Source organism: Pogona vitticeps, chromosome 8 (assembly GCF_051106095.1).
Source record: "Pogona vitticeps strain Pit_001003342236 chromosome 8, PviZW2.1, whole genome shotgun sequence".
NCBI lineage: Eukaryota > Metazoa > Chordata > Lepidosauria > Squamata > Agamidae > Pogona > Pogona vitticeps.
Window position 1 is genome coordinate 20,674,552 of NC_135790.1, and position 18,099 is coordinate 20,692,650.

Sequence of the window (18,099 nt, forward strand, 5' to 3'; positions counted from 1 at the left end):
GTGGGGTGCTCATGCAATCCCTTTGGGCTGACCCATTGATCCACATTGAACCACCAAACTGTACTTTATGCCCATCTCTAGTCCAGATTTCTGGGGTCAGAAGGTGTCAGAAATTTGGAGACGTTTGGGAGGGAAGAAGAGAATCTGGGACACAGGTGTCAGGGGGTACATTTTGTTCACCTCTCCCCAAAAAAAGCATGCAGTTAAGACCAAAAGAGAATGATTGCATCATAAAATTGGTAACATCAGAAAGTGCAATATCAATAGAAGCAGATGCCAGTTAATTATTAGCGGTCCTACCTAATTTTTTTGCTGTCCTAAATACTCACTGAAATAACCACGTCTCAACCTGCCACCTGATCTCTTGGCAATGACAATGGATCGAAGCAAGTACTGTGCAGGGAAAAGGTCCACCAGATACAAGCCCCAATCTTCCCTACCTTCTTAGATGATGAGTGACATGGGGAAGAGCCTTAGAAGACCATCTAAGTTAAGAGACCATCAGGCTTGTCTTAGACTAGGTAGCCCTTAAGTTATGTTTGAGACAGACCCTTCAGACTTTTATGATTGCTCTTTGATACATCCTTGCCTGGGATCCCAGTGAATTTTCTGAGCAGATGCACTGTATATATCGGAACTAGCACAAAACCAAGTGGGAATCATGGTCAAGGATACAAAATTTGATTCCTATCATCCATGCAGCCTACTTGGTGGTGATCAGGATTTTAACTAGCTGGCCAAGTCCTTTTTTTATTGCCTTTGTGGTCATGTAAAGAAAATCATCTCACACTTAACATCAAAAAAACTAAAGAACTCATAATTGATTTTAGGAAGAAGAGAAATGTACATTTACCACTGTACATAAACGGTGAGGAAGTGGAGAGAGTTGGTAGTTTTAAATTTCTGGGTACTTACATCTCAGAGGACCTCTCATGGACTATAAATGCCAACATGCTAATAAAGAAGGCACAGAAGAGGCTGTATTTCCTGAGAATGCTCGGGAAGTTAAATTTATCACAGCATTTACTTCTGTCCTACTACCGTAGCACCATTGAGAGTGTCCTAACTTATGGCATTCTGGCATGGTTTGGGAGTAGCTCTGTAGCGGACAAAAAAGCTCTACAGAGAACCATTAAAATTGCCCAGAATATCATCGGGCTCCAGCTACCAACGCTGGATGACATCTTCACATCCCGCTGTCTGAGGAAGTCACACAGCATCCTGAGAGACTCTTCCCATCCTGCTTATAACTTTTTTGAACTGTTACCGTCTGGCAGAAGATATAGAACAATTAAGACTCGGACCACACGTTTTCTAAATAGTTTTTATCCTAGAGCTATAATTGCAATTAATAATGAGCTTAAAGACCACCAGTAGTGAATAATTAGTTGGACTGTGTTACTTGGCCTGAGGTGTACATGTTTGTATTTTTAGTGGGGGACTTCTAGTGGGTGGGGAGTGTTTGGGGAATGTTATGTGTGTGCATGTGTCTGGTCTCTGGGTGTCTGTGAATTTCGTTGTATGGTATACTGTGTATATACTTACAATGACAATAAATTATATTATTATTATTATTATTATTATGTTCAGGACCACTTACTATTTCTGAACACTGTTCTAAAGTAATCTCGCATTGAGTAATCTAATCTGGATATTACTGGAGGCTTGTGTAATGGAAACAAGATGTTCCGAGATGGCGGATTACTGCCAAAATTAAGACACAATTATGGGAGCGCAAAGAGATAATACAACTGTGTCAATAATTCTCTGCAGGCATTATTAACAATGATGGCCTTTGCTTTGTGGGTGCACAAGAGCAGAATAGTCTTGACTTAGCAGTGAAATGAAAGTAACATCAGCGCCAAATGAGATTCTTTAGAAAGAGTGTTCAAAAGCCAAACAATCAAAATCGAGAAGGCCCTTTCTTACACGTTGAACCCTTGAATGGCTGGGTGAGAAAAGCAATTTAGAGAAGGGATTCTGGAGATGATGTAGGCAGGAAAATAGGACATTAACAATGGGTTCAAGACATGTAGGATTTTACAGGTCAAGTAAGCCCTCCAAAGAGTGACTAGAAATGAGTTGGTGGCAGTACAGGTGAAAGAATTCCAGTGATGCGGAATGCATACCATTCCTCCCACCAATGATGTGGATGTGTACAAGTCTCCTTTAAAATCATCATCATCATCATTATCACCATCTTAGAACTGTAGAGTGGAAGGGACTTTACGAATCTTGGAGTCCAGCCTGTCAGGGAGGCACAGTGAGGAATGGAACACCCAGCTTCTGCACTCACAGTCAAATAATTAAATTTATTTTATATTTAATATTTATACACCGTTTTTCTCCTAATGGCTCCAAGGTGGCTTGAAAAACATTAAAAGCTAAATAATAAACTATTACAATATTAAAGAGCATTAAACAATATTAAAAAGCAATATTAAAAACTCACAATGGGTTTAGATACCTAAATCATTGAGCTATCCAGCACTCACAGAAGATCTCCTTTATCAGCCACTGTCGCATGCTTAAGCTACTTTGGGACTCCTTGTTTGACTACAAGATTAACAGCTGGCTTAGATTCAACTTTTCCCCCCAAACATCTTGAGACTGAGACAGTTCTGCAGGTGCAGTCCTTGGCCCTGAAATATCATTTTGCCCTTGGAAAAGCCAGCAGCAGTGCTGGGTTGTGGAAGCCTCTAACAAGTCTGCACAAGGATGAGCTGGAAACTATTTTCATTCTGCTCAATGGAAGCAAGATGCTGCCTCCTTCAAACCCTTCTCTCCCCCACCCATAATTGCTGTTCTCCTTGAACAGGGAGGCCATACATATGCATACAGAAAATCCCTCACTCAACAGGAGCAGAGGCCTTAGGTACAACCTGTCTCCTATTTATCAGGCTGCCCTTTCATCCTTCCCCAGAAAGATCAAGAGGACCACACCCTCCAGAAAGACCACTGTTAAGGACTATTAATGACCCAGGACAATGGGTGGAGAAGAACTGCAGAGGTGGGATTATCCCTCACCCCCATTCCTTTGTCCTTCTAACAAACCTATTCTGACCAGGGGGAAGTGAAACCCACGTGGAGGGTCTATCAGGGGTCTCCTACCAACTTTCCTCAGACTGAAGAAGCTACTTGGATGAGTAGCGAAACGTTTCAACCTAATAAAAAAGAAGTCCGGTTGCCATAACTCAACTTCCAGTTCTCCTTGAACAGTTTCTACAACCCAGTAGCTTATCATGATGAAGCTGGATCTCCTTACTGGTTTGGGGAAGGCCTTTGAGTAAGATGTTCTTCTCCCTGAATCCACTTCCTATTCACTAATTTTGCTAGTTTTCATTGTCTTGTTTCTGAGAAGGCTTCCAGGCCTGAGGGCCCAAGAAACTACTTGGTCTCAGATGCCTCAGGTGATCTCAAAAGTATCAGCTGAAGACTTTGAGAATTGGACTGAGTTCCTACTCCAGTCCTCTGAAGGTGTCGGCTACAGAGACTGGCAAAACATCAGGAAAAACAACCTTCAGAACACGGCCAAAGAGCCCAAAAAACCCACAACAACCAACTTTGAGAATTGCTGTGCTTCTCCAGGTCGACAGGCAGGTAAATACATCAGGATCACTTGAGGAGGAGATACTTTGATTTTTGTGACATAAAGGATGAACACCCATTTCCAGGTGCAGCATGAAGGAGCGCCTATGTCTGTTGCTGCCAATGGCATGAAGCGTTGGATTAGGTGCACCTCCAGACTCGCTGGCCAGTCCTTCCCTTTGTTCCTGATCGTTGTCACCTTGATATTGTACCCTTTGAGCTTCGTAGGGTGTGGAGCATTAGTATCAGTGATTTTTCTGTTCACAGTCCTTGCCTGCCCCACCTCTGTGACATCACAAGAACCTGCCCCCTGGTCTCATGTTTTGGTCCTGCAATCTCAGGGAATAGAATGCAACCCTAACCCCTTTACTACACTTCTTGCAATCGGGATGGGCAACTGATATTCCTAAATCCTTTCAGGTGTATCAATGTCCATAGTAGCTCAGTGGTGTAGCTTTCCCCCCATGGTGCCTCCTAGAAGAAGAGCCAGCCTGTGTAGTCTTGGACAAGCTGCACCATCCCAGGTAAGCCTCTGCTACCTAGGTAAGCAATTTATGAATATTCTCCGTATAGAAAATCCTGGAAAGGGTCACCAGAAATCTAAATTGACTTAATGGTGCATGCATGCATGATGATGATGACGACGACGGTGATGACAATGATGATGATGATGATGATTAGTGTGTATGGAGATGGATGGATGGATGGATGGATGGATGGATGGATGGATGGATGGATGGATGGATGGATGGATGGATGGATGGATGGATGGATGGATGGATTTGGGGGAGCATGCAGGCAGGTAGACAGACAGACAGACAGACAGACAGACAGACAGACAGACAGACAGACAGACACACACACACACACACACACACACACACACACACACACCAGCCACCTTCAGAAACCCAAACCCAAATTGGAAACCCAAGATAATATCCACCAAAGGAGTTGGCCAGCTGAAGCGGAGTGGGGCTCTGAACCAACTAGCTCCAGCACTCCTTATCCTGCTCATAAAGTGTTCAAGACTGATCGGAATGACAGAAGTAATTCCATTTCTTCCTCATTAGCCCTCAGAGTGAACCCATCTCTCCACTTTGGCTGTGGAGCCCTGTCATCGCAGCCAAGAGGCAAAGGTGTGCTCTCAGGTTGCTGCCAGACAAACATGGTGAGCTAACCCCCTCTGGTCTGTTCCAACACGTCCATTACCCAGTGGAAACACTGAGGCTATTGTTTTCTTGAACAATCTGGGAGAGGAGGAGGAGGCAGTCCACGTTTCTTTGTAGGCATTAGCAAGCTACTCCCAGGCTTAGGGGGGCATATGGCTTTGCTTCACCTTCTCCTCCAATTTTGTAAGATGACTTCACTAGGTGAAGGAGTTTCCCCTGTATGGGAGGTGAGTTATCATACCTTCCCAATCTCTCAGCATAGATACATTTGCATTCATCAGAAGAAAACCTCTCCAACAGCAGAAAAATTAATTTTCCATGGTGCCTGCACCACCTATATACCCATAGTAGGCTAAATAGCTTCATTACAATAATTAGATAATATTAGTCTCATTTTGTGGTTGCTCCTTGCTAACAACATTAGAAGACTATGTACCATAATAACCCTGGTTTAGATTGTAATACACCAACTCCTGTTTTTAATGCCTAGTCTGATTAAGGCAGTCATATCTTTTTGTTGCTCTAAAGGGTGAGTAACCTTTAGCTTCCTATATTTTACTTTTCCTTTTTTTTTTACTTTTGCTTTTATTAGACTTGTACCCCGCTCCCCCCCCCCCCCCCAGACAAAGATATATTTTGCACCATATCTCCCTAAACGGCTTTCCGCTGGCCATGCCAGTCAAAAAGCAAAACTCTTGGAGGACCAAATTTTTCCACACCCACTTTAAATTGTGTTTTCTGTACATGATATATTTTCTCTTCTTTTTTGAGTACGTGAGAGAAAGCTGCTTTGGATCGTTTCAGCAGAAGCACAAGACGGAGAGACAGTGTGGTGTAGTGGTTAGTGGTTAAAGAGGGAGATTCCCATTCCAGACTTCATTGGTCTATGAGGATAAAGGATGGAAAAGGAGAGCACATATGCTACCTTGAGCTTACAGAAAGACAGGTGGGGTAGAAAGTTGGGAAACAAACAAATAAAGGTAATACATTGAATTCAGATGAAAAATGAACAGAATGGAAACAATGGTTCTGTGATGCTCTGCACCTTCCAGAGGTCTTCCCCCAGAACTGAATCTGGTCACCAAAGCATCATAGGTGGTTTATACGCAAGTGTTAGAATCATCTCCTCAAACGTTGGGTTGAGAACCTGAAAGCCCTATTAGGGTCATTGCTGTCCATGCTTTCGGCCAAACCTTGTGGATATGATCCTTAACTGATGGATAGCTCAGGGGTTGAGGTCTCTGGATGCGGAGCCAGAGGTTGGGAGTTCAATTCCCCCACTGTGCCTGCTCGACGAGGACCGGACTCAATGATCCATAGGGTCCCTTCCAGCTCTGGAGTTCTAAAATTAAGATTAAACATCTTACATCTGAAAGCATAGGAACGATGAATGGGAAATTTCTCAGATCTAAATGTTGACAGGAATGCACACCTGCACTAGGGGAGGCATCATGCCAAACTGACCTTAAAAGCCAAGTCAAAACTCTTCCTTTGTGGCACAGCAGATGTTTCTCAGGTAGAAGATCTCACCATTGGCTTTTCCACTCAAAAAACCCAAGGCAGAGGACATCAAGTTGCACTTTGGACATTGTTCATACTTCAAGTGACAATCATTTAATGAGACTTGTTATTTTGTGCCATCAAGGTGTAACTGATGATACAATGACCCTAATCGGGCTTTCAAGGTAAGTGAGATATTTAAGGAGTGGTTTTACCAGCTCCACGTCCCAAGCAAGTTTTCATGCTGGAGTCAGGATTTGAACCCAAGCCTCCTGAGTTCTAGTCCATCATTCTGTCCCTTACACCATCCTGCGTATCCTTAGGAAGACTTACTTAAGTGCTTTTAGTGATGGCCCCATGTCTGTGGAGGTTCATTTGTCTCCATCAGTACTAAACACAACTAATTGGAAGGTGTTAAATGCATGGGTGTGTTGCAATGAAAGCAACCAGGACTAACGAGTTTTATTTGACAGAAGGGTTTACAAAACAAAGCTCACTCCATCGTCAACATTCCGTGCAAATGCATGCACCAAAAAAAAAAAAAACACACACACACACACACACAAAACCCTTAGGAGGCCTGGTTCCAGTCAAGGAAACAGCATCCTCTTTCAGAAAAAGAATGAATAATATCAGCAAGTAACAAGTAATTCATTTCTTTTTAAAAGTTACATTCCAGGCTGTGCCTTAAAGTCCATGGGGAGTTTGCACATGACTTACTCAGCCCCTCCACCTTGTGTCAGAGGCTGACAATGAATTGGGGGTCCATCTGGGCTCCTGGACACATGAACCGTTTTCAGATTGTGAACCGACAGGAGCTGATGAAGGTTTAGCCGTTGCCTCTACAGAATGCATATCGAGGCTGCATCTCAGCAGAGTGAACTGCCCGGAGGGCTCACATGCCCTCAATAAATGTAATATAATAGAAATAGTATCTTGGAACCACCACTTGAACATGGATTCAAAAACAATCCTCTTTCAGTGTCAGATCTGGCAGCAACATAATAAGAACGAATCAGGTGTGCCAGTCTGAAGCATACGCCATTCTACTGTTTGTGTTTATGACTCTACAGCTGCTAGGTAGCTAATTAAGTAGAAATCTGCCTGCTATTGACAGGACTGGCTGCATTTTAGCTATCTATCTTGCTGTTTCGGCACCACTTTCAAAAGCATCCTTAAATGTACAAATGTATTTTAAAGCAGTGCCATATCAAAAGGAGGTGGTCCTTCCCACCCCGAGGACTTTTGATATCATTAGACTGCAAATCCTATCACCCACAGCCCTTGTATGCTGACTGGGAACTATGGGCTATGTAATCCAACAATACATAGAGGTCTTTGTTCATTTACTGAATGTTATCTTAATATCGTATTTATTGTGTTTTGAGTCATATTAAAAACTTATATTCTCCTGGGAGAACAGCCAAGCTGGGTAGCCTTGGCCAATCTGCACAATCTCAAAGGGACCCTGGAATAAAGGAATGGCAATCCACTTCTGAATACTCAATACTTAGGAAACTCCGCGAACAGTCTGGGTGAAATCCTCTGGGCACTACTTTGTGCTGGTGTAAATCAGATGAGGGCTCTGGAAATAAGTTAATTTTGATTTAAAGCTTCTTATTTCCCTGTTTCAAGTTCTGATGCTCCCTAGGGCTCCCTTACTTTAGAAACTGTGGGATGGAGGAACAGTAGGCTTCCACTGCACAATTGCTGGATGTGTGAATAATCATAAGAGTTTTTGGAGTGTGCCGTAGACCAAGTCGTCTCCGACTCTTCGTAGCACGCTAGCAATTAGAAGATCTACTACTCAGATGCTTTTGAACAGCAACTCCCAGAAACCCCAGTCAGGACAGCTGGTGGTGAAGGTTTCTGGGAATTGCAGTCCAAAACTCCTGAGTAACCCAAGGTTAAGAACCAGTGCCGTAGACTAAACACCAAACCAAGCAAAAACCCACAATCAATATACCCTCTCCTGATATTCTCCCTACCCCGCAAACACAACAAGAAAATAACACCTGCATTTAGCAACAACAACCGAAGCAACAACTGTATGATAAAGTATTTCAAAGTATTCCAAAGCACTTCTCTCATTCCCATCAACCAAAAAGATGGATCGCACTCGTTTCAGGGAAGCCGTTTATGCCATCTTTCTCAGCCTGGTACCTTTCAGATGTGCTGGGAAAAAAATCACACTGGCTGGGGGATTATGGGAGTTGTAGTCTCGCACACCTGGAGCAAACCAGTTTCAGGAAGGTTGAAAGAACATCTGTGTCATATACGTGTCCAAGAAACTTTGAAAAAAAGTTTGTCTCAGTTGAACTCTTCCCCTGTCAGCAGCCAAAGTTCACCCATGAAAGCAAGGAAGCGAAAGAAATGTTCTCTTACAATCAATTACAGTGACAATTTCCTCTCATCCCTTCCAGCGATGTTTTTCTTGCTTCCCCCTTTTTTTCTTGCTTTCTTTCTCCTCTGGTTCCACCACCCTCTCTTGTTTATTTTGCTTGCAGATGGATCAGGCACACCATTAAGTGACATTTCCTTTGCTTCCCCCCATACAAAACTGTCATCGTAGGTGCTTTATTAAAAGGATAATTCTTTGACAAACTATTTAAACAGCAAGAGGAAGAAGCTGAGGGTGGGAGGTGTATTGGGGTGGGAAGAATTTCCTGCCTCAGGGCAACGAGAAGGTGAATATCAGCCGAAACTCAGCCATGTGTACTATGAAGGTAAGAATGTCCATCATAGCATCCTTTATGATTATCTTCATGCGTCAGCCTGACTGTCACCTCGCCTGAGTTGATACTTGACACTGAGATTGTTTCTTTTCTTCCTAGCCTTGAGCAAATGAAGAAGGAGGCAAAAAAACAGACACCAAAGAATAACTGAGAGCTCAGAATAAAGAGGCACTCATGTACCTGCTAATGAGGTATGTGATCTATATGTGATCCATCTTATATAGAGGCTTGACAGCCTTAGTGATGCCCATCCCTCCACCTAACAAGCCAACACAGATACTGAAGGTAGTTTTCCATAGCAGCGGGGTGAAACCAAGATGAAGATGCAACAGGGGACATGGAAAGGTCAAGGTGGAAATACACCTTACAAGGGAGAAGACGGCACCATACACATGCACATTCAGCACCTCTTGGTTGAGTCCCTGTTTTCATTTCTTTCACAAGTTGATGCTTTATAGCAGGAGGGAGCAACCCCAAGGAAGCGTGGGGCTTTTTTGGGGGGGGGGGTTGGGTTTTAACATCTCTATTTTTATTTTTGTTTTCTATTTTACGAGTTGTAGCCCACCCAAAGTAGCGCTGTGACAATAATGGGAGTGGGATACAATTTGAATGAATGAATGAATGAATGAATGAATGAATGAATGAATGAATGAATGAATGAATGGATGGATGGATGGATGGATGGATGGATGGATGGATGGATGGATGGATGGATGGATGGATGGATGGATGGATGGATGGATGGATGGGGGGCACCACCAGCCACTGCTGGATTTTGGAGATCTGTACCCCCACCCATGAGCCCCACTCCCTTAAATTTCTTATTAGATGGAAGATTATTTTCAGAAAGACCCATTACACCCTCTAGTGGTTAAAAATATTTTAAGAAATGATGCCTTTTTGAGAGGTGTATTTGTGCTCCCGGAGGCCACATGTAGCGCGCCAAGTGGATGCTGCCTTCACTATTTTGCTCATTTTCCTCCACGTTACTGGTTGCTATGGGATCAAATAAGGAAATATATTTCATGGTGACATCAGAAAGAGACGTTATAGGGCATGGGTCTTGGAGAGTCAGAATGCTCAGCACTACAAACACTTCCATATGTTGTTGTTGTTCCGACTTATATACTGTCCCATAGTACTTGAGCATTTTCTGGGCAGTTTGCAACATAATAATGCAAGCAACAACTTCCTCTTCAGCAAGCTGGGTACTCAATTTATCAACCTCAGAAGGGTGGAAGGATGATTCATCCTTCAGGGCTACTGAACTCATTGGGCTCCAACTCAGGTGATGAGCAGAGTCTTGCCTGCAGTACTGCAATTTAATCACTGCACTACAGTTTGGAGAGGGGGGGGAGAAAGGTTGACTAACTGAGCTCAGCTACCCATGAAGCTCAAGTGGTACAGCCCATCACTAGACCATGGGATAAATTAGACATAATGTTGTGGAATGGGTAGGGGCAATTATGGTTCTCAGCAGCAGCTCCCAAACAAAATTTCCCTGCATTGGCACAGAGTTGTGTTAGATGATCTTTGGAGTTGTTTCCAGCTCCACAACATCATGAAAAGGCAAACCACCATCACTATTGTCTCCATGTTACAAAATGAGGGAGAATCTAACAGCTAAATTATACTTATCCTTTGCAGTTTCTTAAGCATGGATTGCACACGGTTTCATGACAGAAGCTTTCCTCACCTTGCCTAATTTGGGACTAAGCTATGTGGTTTAGGATCAATCTCCGAGACATCAGCACATTCTTTATCTGAAAATCTGATTTCTCAGAAACCAAAATAATGCCTGAATCAGATCTCTGGGAAACCAACAAGGTTTGAGTTCTAATGCTAGGTTATTTGTAATGTCCAATTTGGTCTTAAAACAAAAGCAAAGGCTAATTAGGACATGACTGCCATGAGATCCAAATGAAAGACTTTCCGATTCATTGATTTGTCTCTCTTGCTCACTTAACTCACAACCCTTCTCTAAGAAGGGCATAGGCTGGGACAAGGATGGTCACATATGCATCAGCAAAAAGAAGCACAGAAAAAAGAGCATGCATTTGCTTAAGGCTTCATCTCCTATTTTACATGTACATAAATCGTTTTTATAATTGTAAGAGAATCCTAGTACTGTATTTTTCCATGTATAAGACTATACTTTTGTCTAAAATCTTTAGACTAAAAATTGAGGGTTGTCTTATACACAGAAGTAAGCTGAGGAGAGAACAAACACAAGTGGAAGGGAAAGCAGGGATCAAAGTGATCCTGCAGCGCTTTGATCCCTTTCCCCCTAGACTTGCTAAGCCCCACTTAAGATTTCTTAATTTTGGATTAGAAAAGTGGGGGCATCTTATACATGGGGGCGTCTTATACACGGAGAAATATGGTACTTTTCATCTTGATGTGGAAGAATGTGGTCTGATGAGTTTCATGTCACTGATGAGTTTTCTGTCCAGATGCTTCCAACTTGGGACTGGGGCTCAAGGTAGCTGAGCAGCCTCTTTAGGCTTCTTCTCTTCAGATTTGGGCTGAACAACCCTTTAAAAGGAAAACTCCATTAAAAAGAAGCAGAATAGAATAGAGGAATGTCCCCAAACAGAGGACCCGTGGCCGTTCTCCCAGTGAGCATTTATATTCCAGTTGACGCTGGATAGTGTTGCCGATTTTGGTTCCCAGAACGTTCTCAGAAATGTTCTCCTCTGTTCATGGTGCAGTGCTTTTGCCCTTCTTGATTTCACACTGCTGAGGGAACAGACTTGTTTTGGAAAAGAGGCTGGCGGGGGCCAGGACCCTGCTTCCTCCTCAGCTTGCATTCTGAAGGTATGTTGAGAAGTGAGGCCCCCACGGAGGTTAATGGTGTCCATAAAAATCTCTCAGATACCTTCCTGCAAATATACCATGTAGGCAAGGGATTAACTTGGATTCTGACAGGATTAACCAAGGAGCTTTGCGCGGTGATTTGAAATTTCAAGGGGGGAAAAACTGACCTGAAATTGTCTCTCCCCGCCCCACCCCCAACTTCACAGTACTATTTGATCTTCCATGTATAATCAGCTATAAGACAGACCGGATCCCCTGGGTCAGGTGAAAAAAGAATTTTCGCTTGAGAAAGAGGAATGCTTTGAGTTACGATCTCCTAGAAGTTGTTGGGAGATGAGAAACTAAAGTCAGCAAGTTCAACCAAGGTAAGGTTGAGTTGGACAGCTGGTTGGGTCAGACATTTTGTCAAATGTTTATTGAAATAAGTTCACCCCCATTTTCTATTTTAAAAAAAACAGCATCCCCTTTTGTCGTCCTCTTTAGAGGCCAATTTTCTCCTTTCAGTGATGGATTGATTGCACTAACTAATGAAAACCAGAAGCTTTTGCATCCATACCTGAAAGCTGGCATATGCAATTTTATGCAAACCTGCATTTTATTTTCTCTTCCTTTTTTGGTGTCATAGTGTGTGTGTGTGTGTGTGTATGTGTGTGTGTGTGTGCGTGCGTGCATTGGGGGTGATTTATAAATGGCCACTCAATTGTTATTATTAAAGAAAGCCAGAAGCTTCCTTTCAGATAATATGACCCCAACTAACCCATAGCATCTACGGCCAATTTGGAGTGTTTCGGGAGTATTTTTTGCAGTCCAAAAATTAGTAATTACATGCTTGAGGAAAACCTCAGTCTCCCTCCGGAGCACGGTTTGAAAGCCGCTACCTTTCAGTAATGACTGTCTTTATTTCTCTGCGAATCCAAAAGATGTGCCTGGGAGAAAACGCAAATTCCGTGATGAGTGACGTTCACTCATCTGTAGACATTCTTTCCAGAAAACACGATGCTTTGCCTCCTCCCACCCATTTCGGTATTCTGCTAACTCTATTTATAAAAGCAAAATTGTTGCACAAAGCATGCTGGGTAATGACACTCACGCAATTGCCAAGGCAGGATTAATGCTAACTGCATTGCAGCAATACCAAGAGCTGCCAGCTGGGAACATTTTTGCATGCCATGCGCCACTCTTGAAAGAACAGCAACAGCCCAGCTGATCAGCATTGGCAAATTCCAACACAGCAGTCAAATACTCACGTCTGGCTCGAGACTTATGTCTTACCTAGAGTAAGCCCATTGAAGAGTGGGTCAAGTAAATCCAGACTGATGCCTGATTCATGTGCTCCATGGATTGCCCGCTAAGCATGGCTAGATTTAGATCTAATATTTATAGCACAGTTAGTGGTTTTCTGAGCGAAGCCCAAAATCAAACATGAAGACTCCTTAGGATGGGTCAGTGATACTCACTGCATTCTCACTTTATACAAGACGCCTAGGAAACTCAGATTTTAATCCATATGCAATTCAGTCCCAGGGAAGCACTTTGAAGGCTGCATACCTATGCCCTTCTACTCAGCATGGTGGACCTTTCATCCAGGAAAAGAGAACATGTCAGCAAAATAGATGGCAAAGTCAGAGATTTGTATGAGTTTTGGTATGCTCATTTTTACGTGCATAGATAAAAATTTAACAATGGTTGTCGCCGTTATATGCCCTCAAATTTCTCCTGGAGAAACGTGATGTCAACTGGTGAGCCAGAGACGCATATGGCATAGGAGATGTTGAAGGTGTGGTTCACCATTGGCAACTCCCAGTGAATTTCCACAGTTGGGTGGGAATTTGAACCTGGGTCTCCTAGGTCAGAAGCTCAGTCCACTATGCCACAGTGGCTCTCTAGTGACAAACTACTTCAATAAAAATGCTATACATGTCACCCTAATAGAGCAGACAGTAATTGCACGGCCTCTATGCCTGATCTGAGGGGGTGGGGAGTCTCCCTTCTCTCTATGGAATTCAGAAGGCTGAAGGCTGTTGGACTGGGAACTCAATAGACTATCCTACTTCTAGTTTTCTTGGTATAAAAAGGTAAAGGTAAAGGTTCCCCTTGACATTTAGTCCAGTTATGTCTGACTCTAGGTGGCGGTGCTCATCCCTGTTTCCAAGCCGTAGAGCCAGCGTTTGTCCGTAGACAGTTTCCATGGTCACATGGCCAGGACGACTAGACATGGAACGCCGTTACCTTCCCACCATGGTGGTACCTATTTATCTACTTGCATTTTTACATGCTTTCGAACTGCTAGGTTGGCAGGAGCTGGGACAAGGGATGAGTGCTCACTCTGTCGCATGGATTCGATCTTACAATGGCTGGTCTTCTGACCTTGCAGCACAGAGGCTTCTGCGGTTCAACCCACAGCGCCACCACGTCCCTCTTTCTTGGTATAGATAGAATTAAATTTGGAATTACAAAAAACACCCTACCTGTGGACAGCTGTGTTTTCCTTTGGCTTCCTATGCCATACCCTAATTCCACTACTGCATTAGGTCTAGATTTTCTTTGTCCGTAAGCCAGAGATGGTAACTCAAGTCACAGGACTTGCTGTCAAGTCCAACTTAAGTCACACCGGGGACTCAACTCGGACATAACTCTGGATATTTTTTTAATGACTCGGACTCTACTAGCAACTCGGAATTCACCCACCTCCTCCCTTTTTTCTGGAGCTGTGATTGCTCTGAAATGTGTCGCTCCCTCTGGAGACCCAGAGATGCCTGAGCATTCTTCTAGAGCAGACATGCACACAAAAACATACACCAAGATAGAATGGGATGAAATTAGCATGGTGATTAACATCTTGTCAAACAGCACACATTAATAAAGGACCGGCAGTTGTTCTGCCAAACTGTCTAATGTTATTACAAAAGCCAAGCTTAAAATAGAGCTTTTATTAATAAACATGACCAGATTATACACAGCATCCATTCCTGGCTGGTCCCTTACAGACAGACAGATAGACTCAAGATGGCTAGAGTTACACACAACAGACAGTTTTGCGACATGGGCTTTCACCAGCTTCGTGAGCGATAGCAATCCAGATTTAATCAACGAAGGTAACAACATTATATCTGCCATGTCGATTGCATTGTTTGAATTTGAGGTCGCGTTGACGCAGGGTGTTCAGAGCGAGTCCGCCTGGCCTTAATCCCCAGGACGAGGTGAACTTTTTCATCATTCACCAAGTGCCTCACTGGGATGGAGTCAATGGAAAACTAAGATGGTAGGACGGCAGTGTTTACCCATGATGTAGAGTTTGGAAAAATTGCCTCTTGGACTTCAGCTCCCAGAATCCTTCAGTCAGTCATGCTGGCTAGAAGATTCTATGGGGTTTCTAGCAAGCTCAGTATGCCTCCTTTAAGAGGTTTTGCTGGGCAGGACCTTTCTTGGCTGGGGCAACTGTCAATCAATCCAAAAGTAAACAATTGTTCCTTCAGTGCCTCTGATTTTGAAGAGAGCCAGGTCTCTCTGCTTAAGAGTCCATTTCCTGATCTTTTCCAATCAGTATTCAGTCAGCAGCCAGTTATCCTGTTTGTCATGCAGATATGTGTCCATCAAGGTCTGTTTGTGTAGCCAGTCATTTTTTCTACAATATGTTGTTTTTAATCAGTTCAGAACTGTGAGTAAATATAACTTTTTATTCTTTCTCTTACCAAATGTCTCAGCATGAGTTATTGAGACTGCAAGTGCCAGCTGATATAACCAAAAAAAGGGGGGTGGTCGACTCTGGGGAGACTTGAAGCCACTTCTGCTCTGTAGGCCCCTGCACTATGAATTTTCTAGGGCAGATCAGCTACAAAGACTTAGTAATGGCATTCATATTTGTACTCTGATTCGTATATTGTCCATCTCAGTTGCTCAACTTAACCTGCATCATCCAGAATCCTATGGGATCTGCACAGTGTAAACCCAACGTTTCGTAACTGGTGAACACAATCCTTCTAGCTGCCTGATGGGGATGTACCTAGGTCATGCGCTTGGTTGCAGACTAGGCTACACACCCGGCCACAAGGCCAACAGTCAGAAAATTTCAAAACACAAGCAACAACAACCTTGTGCAATTTCCTTTCTGCTTACCTCACCTCACAACAGGATTGTGGTCACTGCGTGCCTTCATTATCTCCACACCTACTTGGCAACCCCACTTATTTCTGAATAGATATTGTGGGAATTGCTCTCTCTATGTCCTCAGAGGAACCCTTGTAATTTAACATATACTTGTGGGCTGTATTCCAAAACTGAAGTCCTTTTCAGAGACTGGCCCATGATGGATGGTCTTTTAAATTAAATTGTGCCCTTAACTTAAATTCCAGAGGTGTCTAGCTGCGGAATGAATAGCTGTTTGCACAGGGCCAAATGTGTATTTCTTTATTATTATTCCACATGTTTCTATGCCAAGCCTTGGTCCTTACTGTGTGTTCTGAATCTATGTCCTTGGCATTACGTAAATCCAATTATTTAAGCACACTGTTACCTACAGAGGAAGTTCATGCAGGATGCATGATCTGCCTTTTCTGTTCTTTTCCAGAGCTTTGGAGTGTGGGTGTGGAGATACAAAACCAAATCAGCTGTCACTCAGTTTCCTGGTCACATTAACTGGGCTGAAACATTCTCTTAGGTAGAAGCTGGTTCGGTTGATGGTCACTGGTTGCTACAAAAGTAGAAAACCCTGGCAACTGACCGAGTTTCCACCAGAGCATCTGCAATGCTTATTCCATTCCTTTGACATGTTTGGTGGTCAAGGAAAACTTGCAAAAATAACTTTTCATTTCTGTCATTCTTTCTTGCAGTCTTTGGTCATTTTTTTGCCCCCCCCCATTTGTCTTTCTGTCTCCGACGTTTACTCAGGGCCTACTTAGAAGCAGTTTTCATTGAAGTGACGAAAGGTGTTTCTTAGGATTAAAGATCTTCTCTTCTGTGTGACTTGCAAATAAGGTTGTGTTGCTTTGTGATTGGCCCTTGGGTGGTAAGCATGAGTTTAATTTGTAAGTCTAAGGGCTCAGGCATGCAGCTCTGAAGAAGTCACATCACTAGAGGACAATGTGCTAATAAGAACAAGAAAAAATGCAATTCTCTGAAAGTTAGTTTAACATAACAAAGGGTAGAATCCTACTGTGCATGCAGTGGAGGAATCACAGATGTGGGCATTTAAATGTATTAGGTGCCAGGTGTGTGATGGGTGCTCACCTGGCATCTTGTCAGTTAATAGCAACTCACCATAGCATTTTCCATGATTCTTCTTCCATGCAAGTAAAGTTGCATGAGGTTAGCCACCACAAGAGACAAGGCGTTTCCAAAGAGACCCTGTTTCCATGAAAACTCCTCATTAAAGGATGTGATCTTGGGTTGTTGTTAACCTGTTTTGAAATGAACCTCAAAGGTGTTTTTTTTTTTTATTTCCATTTTCTTTTAACAAAACATGCTAGGTTGGTTTTTCAAAATATCACTGCAATTTTTAATTATTTCGGATTTTTGCAACAGCACGGTTTGGGTGAAACTCTGCATGTCACAAGCATTCCCTGCAGCCCTAAGTGTTAGTTTTAAATTTTATTTGTCTTACCTGGAAAGCTTCGGGATTTAAGAATCTGGCTACAGAGCCAGAGGTTGGAAGTTTGATTCCCCACTGCATCTCCTTGATAATGGTTTGACTGGTTGATCCATAGGGATCCTGCCAGCACAGTAGTTCTAAGAGGAGGATGAGGAAGAAGAAGAAGAAGAAGAAGAAGAAGAAGAAGAAGAAGAAGAAGAAGAAGAAGAAGAAGAAGAAGAAGAAGAAGAAGAAGAAGAAGAAGAAGAAGAAGAAGAAAGAGGAGGAGGAGGAGGAGGAGGAGGAGGAGGAGGAGAAAATAGCAAGGTTTTCAAACGAAAAACATTTAGGGAATAAAACCTCCCGAAGGTTCAATTAAAAACAAGCAAAGAGAATCTTAAGGTCTTAGTGGCCATGCAATGCTATGTGTCTCTTGAAAAAAAAAGAGACTAGTGGAATGGCATGTCCTGAAAAGGGGCAGGGCTGGCTAACTGGAAAACCCGAATTGGAATATTCCACTCTGCAACATTTCCCTTATATGCCCCTAAGATGTCCTCACTAGAGTGGGAAATGATTGTCTTTTGCACTACAAATCCCAGAGCCCCACAAGCAGCATGGGACTTGCAATCTGAGAACCAAACACTTCCCATCTCCCATCATCAACGCATCTTGCAATTGTGAATTCTATATACCCCTTACATGCTGGTCCCCAGTACTGCCG